Source organism: Cololabis saira, chromosome 15, assembly GCF_033807715.1.
Source record: "Cololabis saira isolate AMF1-May2022 chromosome 15, fColSai1.1, whole genome shotgun sequence".
NCBI lineage: Eukaryota > Metazoa > Chordata > Actinopteri > Beloniformes > Belonidae > Cololabis > Cololabis saira.
The window spans coordinates 27784233-27798529 of NC_084601.1; the positions used below are offsets into that span (position 1 = coordinate 27784233).

Sequence of the window (14297 nt, forward strand, 5' to 3'; positions counted from 1 at the left end):
GTGCGCAGGTAAAAGCACCCCTCGGAAACTCCGACCACGCTATGATCCACTTCTACGATCCACATACACTCAAAAAGTCAGGTCTGCCAAACCCACAGTAAGGAAAGTAAAAATCTGGTCAGCTGATGCTATTGAGACACTCAGAGCATGTTTTAAACACACTGACTGGGGTGTTTTTTATCCTGTCCTGTAACAACCTGGACACTTATACAGACACAGTGTCGTCATGTACCGAGTTTTGTGTTAACCTCCATATCCCCACCAAATCAGTCAAATATTTTTGCAATAATAAACCCTGGTTCTCACATGAGCTTGTAGAGCTGCGGAGAAAGAAATATTCAGCATTCAGGGAGGGGGACACCGTGTTTTATAAGGCAGCTAAATACGAGCTGAGAGCTGCCATTAGGAGGGATTAAACATCCTATGCCCCTAAACTGGAGAATACATTTGACTCTAACAATACTAGGGCTGTCTGGAAATCCTTGCATAAACTGACCAACTACAAGAAAAAATGCCTCCCCCCCTCTTACATAGACCCCCAACTCCCAGACAGGTTAAACACCTTTTTTGCCAGGTTTGAGAAGCCCTTATCAGACAGTGTATTGCTGTGGTGTATTTTTGCAGCTACCACCTGCACCGTGAAACTAATTCCACCAGACTAGCCGTGTGGCAATAAAAGGAAGTTGAAATTGAGAACGTAAGTTTATGCGGTAGGAAATCATCTTTGGAGTCAGCTGAGTGACATGAGGAAGGAAAATTTAACCAGAAAGTGGTCTGAGAGGTGCAGTGGTGTGACACACACGTCAGCTGTAGTGCAGTTTCTGGTCAGCACCAGGTCAAGCATGTTACAAAATTTGTGTGTTGGAGGAGTCTGGACCAGTGTAAGATTGAAAGAGTGGATGAGAGCCAGAAACTCATTTGCCTGTGTTTTGCCAATGTAAATGTTCATATCTCTCAGTACAATTAGAGAGCCATCATCAGGAATGTCAGAGAGAATCATGTCCAGTTCAGAGATGAACTCATCTATGTTGCCTCTTGGAGGGTGGTATAATAATAATAATGACTTGGTTTTATATAGCGGAGTGCTTTACAGAGATCATTATTCATTCATACACATTCTCACCGGTGGTGGTAAGCTACGTTCTTCGTAGCCACAGCCACCTTGGGGCAGACTGACGAAAGCGTGGCTGCATTATCGTGCCAAACGGCCCTTCTGACCACCACCAAACATTCATACACATTCACACGGGGCAAGGTGGGTAAGGTGTCTTGCCCAAGGACACTACGACAGCAAACTGGGGACGGAGTGGGATTCGAACCACGACCTTCCGATCATCCGCTCTACCACCTGAGCTACTGCCGCCCCTGTCCAGTCTGGTATATGACCAGAATGTAAGCAGTGGGGCAAAAAGGCCCTTGTTTCGTCGGAAAAATAAAGAAAGAAAAAAAAAGAAAGAAGGAAAATTCCTACAGATACAATAGGGCCTTCGCACTGTAAGTGCTCGGGTCCTAACTAGCGCTCGCGGGGGGTATTGCACCACGGCAAAATTGAGTGATGGAGAAGTCCGAAGGGTTCATGACGGCGTTGCGGCGACACCGTATGCTCTGCTTTGGTTTAACGCAGAACCATAATTGAGGCTTTAAATCACTGCTTCTTTCTGCTTCCCCCGAGCAGTGACAAAACAGTGGGTGTGGCCCGCACAAACAACCTCAACTGTTAGGCATAGAGAGCTGACTAACAAAGCCACAAAAGACCTTGGCAGATGGATAATAGCTAAGGCTTTATTTCTGCTCATTATTAGGGCCCGAGCACTTACAGTGCGAAGGCGCTATTGTATCTTTAGGAATTTTCCTTTTCCTTATTTTTTGCGCCCCTAAACGTGCCCCAAAAGTCACCAAATTTTGCACGCAAGCCAGGCCTGGTGAAAAATTTGATATTTAATGGTTTGCATTAATGGGCGTGGCAAAATGGCTCAACAGCGCCCCCTATAAAACTTTGTGCCTCAAGCCCCACAATACGGTTTGACATACATGCACGGAAATCGGTACACACCTGTATCATGTTGCAACTTAAAGAAAAGTCTCTTGGCGCCATGGCCAAAACCGAATAGGAAGTCGGCCATTTTGAATTAATCGTGTAATTTTGGCGGAATTTATGCCATTCCTTCGGCAGTTAATACGGCCCGAACCGTAACGTGCACCCAGGTGTGTTATACATCAAAATGTGCATCTCTATCCTGCGACGACGCACATTACTTTTCTCAGTCAAAAGCAGCGACGATGGATGCCAAAAAGCGCTTCATCTGGTTGGTCCATATTTGATCGTTCCTACTTTCTGCTATAATTTTTGAATGGTGTGATATAAAGAGTCATGGGTGGTGTCATCTGACTTGGTATTGAGTACTTGACCTGCATTGGCATGAATTAGCCCCGCCCCTTCTTCTGATTGGTCGATATGTGATAGTCCCGATTTTCTACTATAACTTTTGAATGGTTTGACATAGAGCGTCGTGGGTGGTGTCATCAAACTCGATTTTGAGTATTTGACCTTCATTGGCATGAATTAGCCCCGCCCCTTTTTCTGATTGGTCGATATTTCATAGATCCTATTTTCTGCCATAACTTTTGAATGGTATGACATAGAGAGTCGTGGCTGGTGTCATCCTCTAAATGTCCAGGCCTGAAGACATCTACATGCAAGTCATACAAGCGCTTCCACTGCAGCACGCCTGAATGTGCACAAGGGTGCGAGGGCCCGTTCATCGCTTCTTGCAGCTTTAATTTGTGTTTTTTTTTTTCCCATTTTAGGCCATCAACACTCCAATACATCACGCGTTAATGCACCTACTGACATGGATCGCTTAGGCTCCACTCTTTGAGCCAACGTTTAGCTCCTCTGCATCTGCTGCCACTTAAAGAAAAGCAAGTTTATGTACGGATGTGCCCGATACTGACGAGTAACTGTATGTATGTACACATGAGCTACAATGCAAATTCTGGCCGGCACAAAGATCATGGAGCTGCATCATAATTCAGCTCAAGACAACCCACATGCAGAAACCCTTCATGCCACCTTAAAAATGCACGAGTTAAAGGACTGTATTACAAATACAGAAGCCAATGAAAATGAAAATATTATACAGAAATACTGCAGGCTGAGAAATGTTATAAATAAATAAATGAAAAGCTCCTGGAGTACTATTCTCCATATTGTAGCTCAGCCAGTTTATCTTGTTATACATAAATTAGGTCTACGGTGGATCCAGTAGCTGGAGTAACATATGTCAGCCCTCCAAGCCTGAGGATGCTGTGTGGTGTGGCTAGCCTGCGCAGGCAAACCCAAAGCTCCTCATACACCTTCATTCAGCTAGGAAGGGTTCCTCTTCAGCAGAGATTCTGACACAAGAAGTCTCATACACGGGCAATCTGGTAGCAGCCCAGGGTTCGGGCCCTCCTCCTGGTCCCAGCTGCTACTGCTTAAACAGTGAGTGGTTAGTAAGAGGGATGCAGCTGGTCCAGTCTGTTCTTTTTGAGTATTTCTGCTTGTTTCAGAAAGTTTTACAGTAGGCTGAAAAGATCAATGAAAAGAACAGAGTTGGTATTTTACTTTGCAGGACCATCGAGGATGCACAGCGGATGCTCAGGAGCACAAATGTCTGTTTGCAGCTGTTTGTGTTTTTTTTATTTATGTGTTTGTTTGTTTGTTTATTTGTTGGGCTCCATGAAGTTTGGGTTGTTTTTTTCTTCTTCAACCCTGATTTCCTATTCTGGTTGGCATTGATTTCTGAAGCCCATCTTAAAAAGAGTAAGCACAACAGTTTCTTTCTTGAAAAATGCCTGCGTGCCTTGCGCATAAGGCAAATCCGTTTCTGCAAACAGCTAAAGGCAAGGTTTTGTCCAAACCTGAATACCCAGCTGAACATGATGTTATCCTCCAGTCTTCTCTCAGCCGATCTCTGGCTTTTGTTGTGAACAAAAATAAACTGGTGAAAAAGAAAAGAAAATAAAATACACCAGAGTGTGTGTAGGGTGGAGGACGTTTGGCTTTAACTGGAAGCAGCAAGGTGCAATCTACCAGGAAAGTGAGGCGGAGGGGGAGGGGAGTCACCGATAGTGGAGGACGATGGATGCATCTGAATACTTATATTTGAAGTATAAAGCATGTGCACAGATTCTAGATGCACCTCCTACTGCTTTGTGTTTGCATTGTAAAATGAAGTGCTGAAACATTGATAATGTAGAATAACGGAATCTATACTGCAACCCAAAAGACCTTGCAATGAATCATAAATCATTTGTGGGCTGCTCTGAGCAAGATTACAATAAAAAATATTTGCATGCAGTTGTTTAAGCGTTTCCTTGTCATTACAGTACAACGGTTATTATTTATGCATATGCACTGATGCTGAAGCTCCTCATTGATGAGCAGGTACCTTCAGTCTGCAGAAATATAGTGAGGAAAATGTGCATATACAGTAAGTCCTATTCAAGTATTGAAATGAAGATCTATGAAAATGAGCCCACAAAGGCCCAGATATGTTGATGTTGTAAAGTTAAATTCATTTTAAAAAGAAGGAAACAGGAGATAAGCAACACAGAAGTTGATCTGGTGGACACACACTGGAGGACAACAAAGTGGTCAAGTAAAAGAAGGCCACATTTGATGAAAAAAAAAAACACGTTTTTCATATCTTTTCATGTCCAGAAACAAACAGACTGTGAAGAAAAATGGGTCCAAATAAAATTCATCTCCGGGTAGGCCCGACCCCTGGACCTACCGGAATCACCACAGTCTTGCGGCACCGTGGCTTTGCTTCGTCCTCATCCCACCCTCAGGTCACACCCGGGACGTTTGGAAATCAGACCACGATGGAGAGCAGCTCTTTAGGCCGGCTTTTTGAGACGGGGAGTTAACCCCAATCTTTTCAGATCATGCTGCAGCCTACGCTTTCTTGCCATGTCTTGTCCTTCCTGCTATTATCTCTGTGATGTAGTTTCAAATAAAATGGGCTTTCCACTTCTAAAATGGACTTCTCCTCAGTGGCTCAAATCTCATCTGAAACACGACGACTAGTTGACCTCCGGCTTCACAGGTAAAGGTAATGCCTGAGTCAGAGCATGCTCGCAGTGATTCATTTTGAAAAATGACAGGATGGTTTTTATGCCTTTTGAGTGTCTGACTTCCTACCAGCTCGATCTGCCATGTGTAAATTGATGCAGCTTCGCCACGGCTGAGTGCCAAAATAGACTTGGTGCGCATCTTCAGCAGAGCGGAGCAGACTGTAGCGTCTGTTATGTTTCTAAACCGCGCTGCAGAGCCATGGTGAATCACAACTCTGAACACCTGTTCTGAAACCCAAAACTCTGAGTTTGTTGACCCCGACTACATTTATTGATCTTGGAGCTTTTTGAAGGTCCACGGTGAAGCCGCCCTTTTCCGAGTCATTTACAAAGTTTAGAGTATTGACTAATCTGTCTGATGGAAGGATGCTGGACTGCATACAGTTACAATGGACACAGAAATATTACTAATACAGCTTTTTTTGTTTAACAGACACGACTGAAGGGACAAATTTATGAATCACACGTTTGTTTGGAGAAACAACTGGCTGAAGAAGCATTCATATATTCACCTCTCTCCCTGTAGTAAGGTCATCTTATGGGATATTTGGCAAATCTGGGAACTAAATCGTTACCAAGAACTCTCTTCACCAATGTGTTTCTAAAGGTGTCTAATAACATGTCCTAAAAAGTTGAAATTCAACTCCTGGGGGAAACCTCGTAAAAAACTGCACAAAGTCGGGGTACCAATTACCGATTTTCGAAAATTTGAAAATGCTTAATTTGGCCTTAAGTAACTTGCGAGGGGTCAAACTAGGGGTTTTTCAATATTCTGAGTTCATTGCAAGTATTTATTTTTCACCAAGACCACTCCCTGGTGGAGAAAAGGCCACACCCACTTTTCCAGGTTATCGTTCATCCCGGGCAATGCCCCCCACTCACACATAGCATATGTAAAAAAAGAAAAAAAGATAAAAGTTTATTCTTTATTGTTTGACATGATGAATAGGCCAAGTCAGTGTTTAATGATGGCTGGGATACACTGAGTCTTATTCAGAGACAAAACTACAAATACTGCTACCTTAATGACAGGAACCCTGTCATTATTATCGGCAACCCAGATACATCTGGCACTCTTGATACCATTGTGGAAGAATTTGATGATCAGATCGATGATGAGGTTGCAGTAGATTGCACTTGAGGATATATCAATATAATTTTTAAACATTGTCTCTATGGACACACTCCCTTTCATTCCATGGGTTGGATCAAAGTAACATCTCCGGCACCACCTTTGCCAGATCCGTGGACAACAGCACCTGTCCACAGGGTAAAATTGAAGGCCCTTGCCAAAGCTAAGCTCCTGAGGCAAGCTGAAGTGAATATTCTTCCATTCATGAACATGAAACAGAAGGGAATAAACTCCATCACGTTTCTTCCCATTGCTGAACTCGCCTATGCTATTCCAACTTTCTACAAAATTTTGATACTGTACTTTCCTTTTTTTTCATGTTAAACTTTTATAATACACAATAATTGGAAATTAAGTTCAATTCAGATCATACTCAGTCTTTATGTGATTATAACAGAGAAAAATACCCAGCATTACCTCTTAATATATTAACATTTTCACAACAGCGTGAAGAAATCTATTTGACTGTATTATGATGTTTACAGTCATTCAGGGATTAGTGTGTTCATGTAGTTAATTTTAGTTTGATTTCAGTTTGATCAAAATGTTTACATGCATTTTTAAAACTACTGTTTAAATCAGAGAAACCAACATTGCATAAAGTACTTAGTAACAGAGAGAACCAACTTTGTGGACTATCTCGCTCTTACGCTATCAGGAACAAAATCAAGTGGTCGCTGCTGGTCGTTCAACGCATCTGCAGCATCTAAGACCTGCGCTGTTCAAATCACACATCAGCATATTACTGTATTTTCTGCACTATAAGGTGCACCTAAAAGCCTTTATTTTTCTCAAAACTAAGGTTGTAAGTTCACAACCACAAACACCAAACCATGACATCTGAATTCCAGCAGCCCACACCCTTCAATGGCAGAGGGGGCCTTTTATACCTGCTCCTAAACGACAGGCCTGAACTGTGAGGCCTGGAGCGCTTAGAGACAACTTCTGTTGTAATAGACGCTATATAAATAACATTGAATTGAACTGGATGTTTACCATTTATAGACACTAAAAAAACCCTAAGTTACCAAAAAATGGTATTTCCAATAATAACTGAAACAACCCAGACATTAAACACCTACAGCAACACCCCACCCTTCTCATCCTGCGGCTTCTAACTCCAAACGAAAGCCGGTCTTCATGTTTCCTGTTTCTTTCAAGCGACTCAGCCAAGCTTGCTGGTGGTGCAGAAGAGGACTTCAATCAAATTCAGACATAAACTTCCCTTCTGTCATTATTCGGCCTATGAACACAGTTGTATCATATCTGCTCAGGTTCTGGAGAAGGTCCATGGCGTCTGCTTTGTCTGGGCAACATGAGGAATACAAATGTAGACCAAGTACTGTACAACTGATTCCAGCGAGCGGAGGAAAGGTTTTTAAAACAAAGTCAGGTTTAAATCAATGTCATGAATATATTCGTCTCTGGTGTAATTTTTTTTCATCTTTATTTTTTAATCACTGTTTCTGTTAAGGCCCCTGGACTTTATGGAAGCGCAACACTGAATCACTGGAATCACCGGAGTGCATCTTGTATGATTAAGTTATATAATTTATCTGAATATTCTCGGCTGACTGTCAAACCAGTCCACCCATCTTTACAACCCTTAGATCAACCTGAAAACGATTTAATTTATAGCAAAAAAGAAGAGACTTCTAAACCCTCATATCACTTGAAGCCTCAATACTGCAGGTCCCAAACACCTTTGATCACAGTCCAACATATCTCTGAAGCAGTCTGCTTCTCCTGAGAGAGTTTTAGTGTTTGATTATTGTGTCTTTTTTAATATAATCTCATTCACCACTATCACCAGAAGCTCCTGACACAGATACTTCCTCCTCCAAGCTCTTTGAAGTGGCTGTCCTTCCCCTGTGAGGGGCTTCTGCTCTGGGGCCGGCAGCGCCTGATCTGTTGGCTGACAGTGATCTTTATCAATGGATGAGTGGGGCCGGCCCTGTGGGGCCTCGGCTGAGCAAGGTCCTCTGGAGGTGGCTGGGAGAGATGGACTCTTTCCAGAACAAAATAAAATGTAGGAGCACTGAAAAGGAGGCACTGAGCTTCCCTCTAGGCTGGCTAATGTCGTCCTCAGCAGTTGCAGTTATAGTTATGTGTAAATGTTACATAAAAATGACAAAAAGAATCAGCAACAAATAAAAATTAAAGCTGCAAGCAGCGAGGAACGGGCTCTCGCGCATGCTATTTTTACCAATAAAGGTCAAGGACTCAAAACCGAATCCGATGACAACACCCACGATTCTTTATGTCAAATCATTCAAAAGTTATGGCAGAAAGGAGGAACTATCAGATATCGACCAATCAGATGAAGGGGCGGGGTTAATTTGCACCAATTATTTTTGGCACTTTTTGGCATCTATCGTCGGCACGGTAATGCTTTTGGCTGAGAAAAGTAATGCCCATCGTCGCAGGATCAAGACGCACATTTTGTATGATGTATAACACACCTGGGTGCACGTTACGGTTTGGGGCGCATTAACGGCCGAAGAAATGGCATAAATTGCGCCAGAATTACACGATTAATTCAAAATGGCAGACTTCCTGTTCGTTTCGGCCATGGCACCAAGAGACTTTTCTTTAAGTGGCGACATGATACAGGTGTGTACCGATTTTCGTGCATGTACGTCAAACCGTATTGTGGGGCTTGAGGCACAAAGTTTTCTAGGGGGCGCTGTTGAGCCATTAGGCCACGCCCATTAATGCAAACCATTAAATATCAAATTTTTTCGCCAGGCCTGGCTTGCGTGCAAAATTTGTTTAGGGGGCCAAAAAGGCCCTCATTTCGTCGGAAGAAAAACGAGAAAAAAAAAATCCTACAGATACAATAGGGCCTTCGCACTGTCAGTGCTAGGGCCCCAATTAAACCTGCAAGCAGCATTGATCGGGCCCTTGCACTCATGGACACCGCCCCACACCCCCAGGTGCCCAACATTCCTAGGTTAATAGTGCCTTTGGTGTTCACACCAAAGTCAACTGTTCATCATAAGCATATTAGAAAATAACAACATTCTAAGGTTTTGGAGTAAATGACCAAATATTTGCATACATGAGTGTTGGCAAGTGTATTGACATGGAATTACACCATTTAAAACCATTTTCTTTGATTTGGTGAGGCCTGTGCGATAAATCAAAATATCACAGTTATTGACAATAACTACGATGACTGACGTCAATTTTCCCATGTCGGTAAATTCTGTGTTTTGATAAAAATAAATAAATAAATATCTTGTTTGTTTGGATCGTGTGTGCTGATAGGCTATTTTCTTTCACCTTTAAGACAGTGTACACACTGTGTGTGTAATCACGTGACTCCACCCATCCAGTCTGAACGAGAAGGGATGGCTAATGGTTCAAATGAAGAGGCGGCTGACAAATGAGGGCTCTCAAGTTTTATGCATTGAATGTGAGACTCACGCATTTTAACAAGTTCACACGCACACATGCCATTTCTCACGCTGATAAATTAGACTTGGACTGCAAACATGCACTGAATTCGGGCCAGATTAAACAATGTATGGCTGAGTTACAGCCATAAAGTTTTACAGCCATTGACAAAAACTGGGCCATAGAAATGCTTCTCTGCACAGATTGTAAACATCAAATTGTTGTGTAATGGTTAGACAAGTCACTAATGGCGCTTTTCCACTAGTACCTACTCAGCCCGTCACAGCTCCCCTCTCCCCTTTGGTTCTTTCCCACCAGGGGTCTAATGGCACTTTTCCACTAGTACCTACTCAGCGCGCCTCGACTTGGCACGCCTCATCCCGCCTCCACCCGCCTCGTCCTCGTTTGTTTTTAAACACCCAGGTGAGAAGTGGTGAGAAGTGGGCGGGTTGGGTTGGTGACGTACTTGATTGTGCAACACGTTTGTTTGTGTCGGCGCTGATGAGAAATGGTTGAGAAGAAACAGAGCACCTGGTGGATCTGATCGTTCTTTATCGCCCGTCTAGATCCCTTTTTAATTCTCTCCTCAGCCACCAGGTTCATCTGCACCTCAGAGTTGGATCAACAAACAGACATTTGCGCTGCCATTGTCTGTCGGATTAAATCGCCACGAGCCGCGAGCTGCTCACGCTGACTCCCGCTTCCTGATTCGTCTGACGGCCCGCCCCCCGACCAATTGGTGGCGTGTATTTTGATGACGTCAGATACAGGGAAGACTCAGCACGCTTAGATCCTCGGCAGAATAGAAGCAGAAAAAGTATCTACTCGGCCAGCCTCTACCCGCCTCGGCCCGTAGTGGAGAAGCGCAAGACGGGGGCGTGGCGAGTAGAGGCGCGCAGAGTAGGTACTAGTGGAAAAGTGCCATAACATCCCGAGTAAATACTTTCTCTGTAACTACTCTGCCGAGGTTCTAAGCGGATGAGTCGGCTGTATCTGACGTCATCACACTACACGCCACCGATAGGTCAGGTGGTTGGCCCTTCAGACGTCTGAGTCAGGAGGCGGAAATCAGCGAAGGAGCGACTCTGACGGCGGCTTCTTGTTCATTTTATTCAACAGGCAATGGCAGTGCAAAAGTCTGTTTCGTGGTCCAACTTTGAGGCGCAGATCTTCATAAACCTGGAGGCTGAGGAGAGAATTAAAAAGGGATCTAAACGGGCGATAAGGAACGACAAGATCTACCAGGAGCTCTGTCACTTCATAGCTGCTCGCGGCTACCAACGGACTTTTGAACAATATTAACTAATTAAAACATGAAGTATCACAATCTGATTCCTCCGCTGCAGAAATAAAGACAAGTTATGCCAACGGGATTACGGGAGCAAAGTCGCTGTAACTCGGAGTGTTGCATCCGCAGGAGGAGAGACTGGTCTAGGTCCCGGCCTCCACCACCAGGAGGGGAGACCGGACTAGGTCACGGGAGGGGAGACCTGTCTAGGTCCCGGCCTTCATCACTGGAGAAACACTTTCTGGAGTCCTGCAGCACCTGCAGCCGATTCGATATCAGACTCTGAAAGTCGCCTAAACATTCAATAACAACTTCATTCATTCATTGCTGAGTCACATCAGTTCGTACCAACCAACCTTTCTGTGACATCTTAGTTTTATTTTAAAAGACAACTTTACAGAACCGGTTCTTTGCTGCAAAATGTATTTTAATGTTTTTTTCTGTCCAGACACAGTTAAGGGATGTTTTAGGATCTGGCTTTTATCTCGAGTAGGCGTCCCATATGGTCGTCATGGCAACTGAAAGATATCCGACCTGTCAGCAGCTCTAGCTGAAAGCATCATGTTGGTCCGAACCGGAGCAGCTGGTCCAGTTCAGGGCAGAGATCCAGAAGGATCCTCTTGGTACCTAAACCAGCAGATGATCCAGTCTTTATCCTGGACCAGCAGATCGGTGTGGTCCCTGAAGACTCGCTCCTGATCCTGCCATCAGCAGGTTCCTCTAACGGAGCCAAGACTGCCATTGGGATTTGCGGATTACATCGTTGTGCTCCTGCCTTTAGTTGTATGTTTAGATCATGTGGTTGATTGTGAAATTGTTGCAGTTCCACTGCGTGTGTGTAACTTATCTGGTGATGCGGGGACTGTCGTGTCCTTCACACGTGGTCATGAACTTATTGTTGACGTCACGTTTCCTCATATTCTGGACTTCACTGCATCACCAGTGAGTTTCGCAAACGGACAAATTCTCAGAAAAGTGCATACGCCAGACTTGATTTGTGCGTGAAAGACCGCAACTTTCCACGTTCAAATCACCTTTTTGAACATCTGACCGTGAGCGTAGAAAGTGGTCTAAGCACGTTTTTTGTGCGCCGCACGTTTTGTACAAGAGGCCCCAGGTGTGGCTGATTGGGCTGATTGGGAGGTGTGGCCAGAAGGTGAGTGAGTGGAATTGTCCACCACATCAGGAGAACAGCAGTGGAGTGTGACAGCCGCAGAAGAATCTGCTTGAAGCACTTCATGATTACCGGGGTCAGAACGATTGGCCGGTAATCATTCAGGCAGGGGATGGATGGCTTCTTGGGTACCTGTGAGATGATGGAGGACTTGAGGCACTGAGGAACTGTAGCCAGCTGCAGGGACCTGTTAAAGATGTCCAACCCTTATCCAGTCCTGTGGTTTTTCAGGTGTTGATCGTCCTCACCTTGTGCTTCTGCAGGACAATGGGCTGGTGCTGCTCCTTTAGCCAGGGGAGATGTGTGTTCTCTGTACTGCTCGGCATATCGAAGTGGGCGGAAAAGCTGTCTAGGGTGTAAGGCAGGGTGGGGTCGCAGCTGGCCAGCTGACTGCTGCGTTTGTAGTTTTCGTGGTCCTGATGCCTCTCCACAGGGTTTCTGGTTGGGAAACTCTCTGATGGTCTTCACAGGGAGGACAGCGTGGGTGCAGAACTGGATGTAGGACAGTACAGCAGACGTGTACTCCTCCAGGTCTGCCCTTTCCCCGAAAGTGGTGGTCAGTCTGGTTCTGCAGGCCAGGGGCTTGTAGTCAGGGATCAGCTCCACAGAGATGTGGTCTGACATGCCCAGGTGTGGAAATACTGCAGCCTTGTAAGCTCCGGGAATGTTGCTGTACACCTTGTCCAGAGTGTTTGTTGTGCGAAAGTTTATGAACTTGTGGAATTTGGGAAACACAGCCTTCAGTTCAACGTGTTTAAAGTCTCCCGCCACAATCACAGCCACCTCCGGGTCGGCGTTCATCTGCCGGCTGATCAGGCAGTACAACCAAATTAGGACAGCAGAATGTTTCAACGGTGCATGCTGCTGTGCACCAGGTATTGTGTACGTAGAGCACCACACCGTATAAGCTGTGGCGATGACACAGCTGTCCATTTGTCGAGAGACAATCCATAGAGGCACCTTGTCGATTTTGTTGGGAAGAGACCTGCCGTTGGTGGTTGGGGGGTCTGTGTGGGTTAGCTTTTGCCTAGCTCGCACGCCAGCTCTCTTGCCTCTTCTTTTTTTTTTTACGGTGTCTCCTCTGTCACCTTGGTCGCAGAGGGGGAGTGATCAAGAGCTCTGAGGTCTGTAGCAACTCCGGTGGAATAAAGTCCAGTTTTGGAGGTGTGAGGGGCCCTAACTATACCTCAATGTTCCACAGATCTTACCTACTGTACTGTGTCAGATCTGCCAGCAGTGTGGTGAATGTAAACATAATAGAAATAAGATAAACAAAAATGTAAACACGAGAGCTACGAGCTGGTGCTTCTGCACATGCTGTCATCTTAAATCCATACATCAAAATATACCAATCAAGTTGCTGTTACTATTCTCTAATAGCTTGATTTCTTTATTGAAGCAGTCTCTGACCTGGAAATATGTGAACCTAACTTCTCTTCTCAGTCTGTAGGATTTGAGATGTGGATAAATGACTCTAGACCGTTGGTACCAGCTATTGTGCAGTAGGCCGTTGTACCGTTGTGAGCCCACTGCCTGAATCACATATATAGACCTGATGGTTTAAACTCATATGCCATCCATTCAGACCTCAAATCAATTTAAATGTGGTGGCAGGACCTTTAGAGAGATCTGCTTAAGTGAACAGCCCAAAACCTCAATGAATGGAAGCAATGTAAACAGAAAAACAGGTATAACTTTTGCACCCAGTTGTGAACTCAGTAAGTCCTCTGTGCAGACTGACTTGCTTCAGTAGCTGCTGCCAATCATCTGGGTTTAGTGAGCAACCTCCTGGGTACACAGTGCAGTACATCACATTGCGTAAGCATGTCTGCTCAAATAGTAAATACAGCAGCACTAAGAAAAATCCACAATTTAGAGCTTTCACTTAAAACACCTACCCACAACCTCCACCTCCACATCAATTACAGTGTATGGCAGGCAGGCCTGTAATTCCATGAAGAATGGAAGGCTATTTGTGGGAGTTGTGAGGACGGGAGAGCTGATGATGTTAGCATGCAGGCTGTCCTCATTGATCTTTGCAAGCCTCTAATCTCATTAACCGGCTCTCGATTTATTGAGATGGGCCTCGGAGAGCAGCAGGGTTATGGAAGTAAACACCCGGATGGCTCCCCCCTCTCAAGATGAGGGCTGCATGGAATTGAGGTCAATTGACTGTTTGGTGG

General features: G+C 44.7%; 1 protein-coding gene across 6 annotated transcripts in view; it reads right to left on the reverse strand.

Moving 5' to 3' along the window:
* The window catches only part of LOC133460559 (receptor-type tyrosine-protein phosphatase U-like), a 288319-nt gene that overhangs the window by 138452 nt on the left and 135570 nt on the right, over window positions 1-14297 (reverse strand). The gene's annotated exons all lie outside the window — the stretch shown is intronic.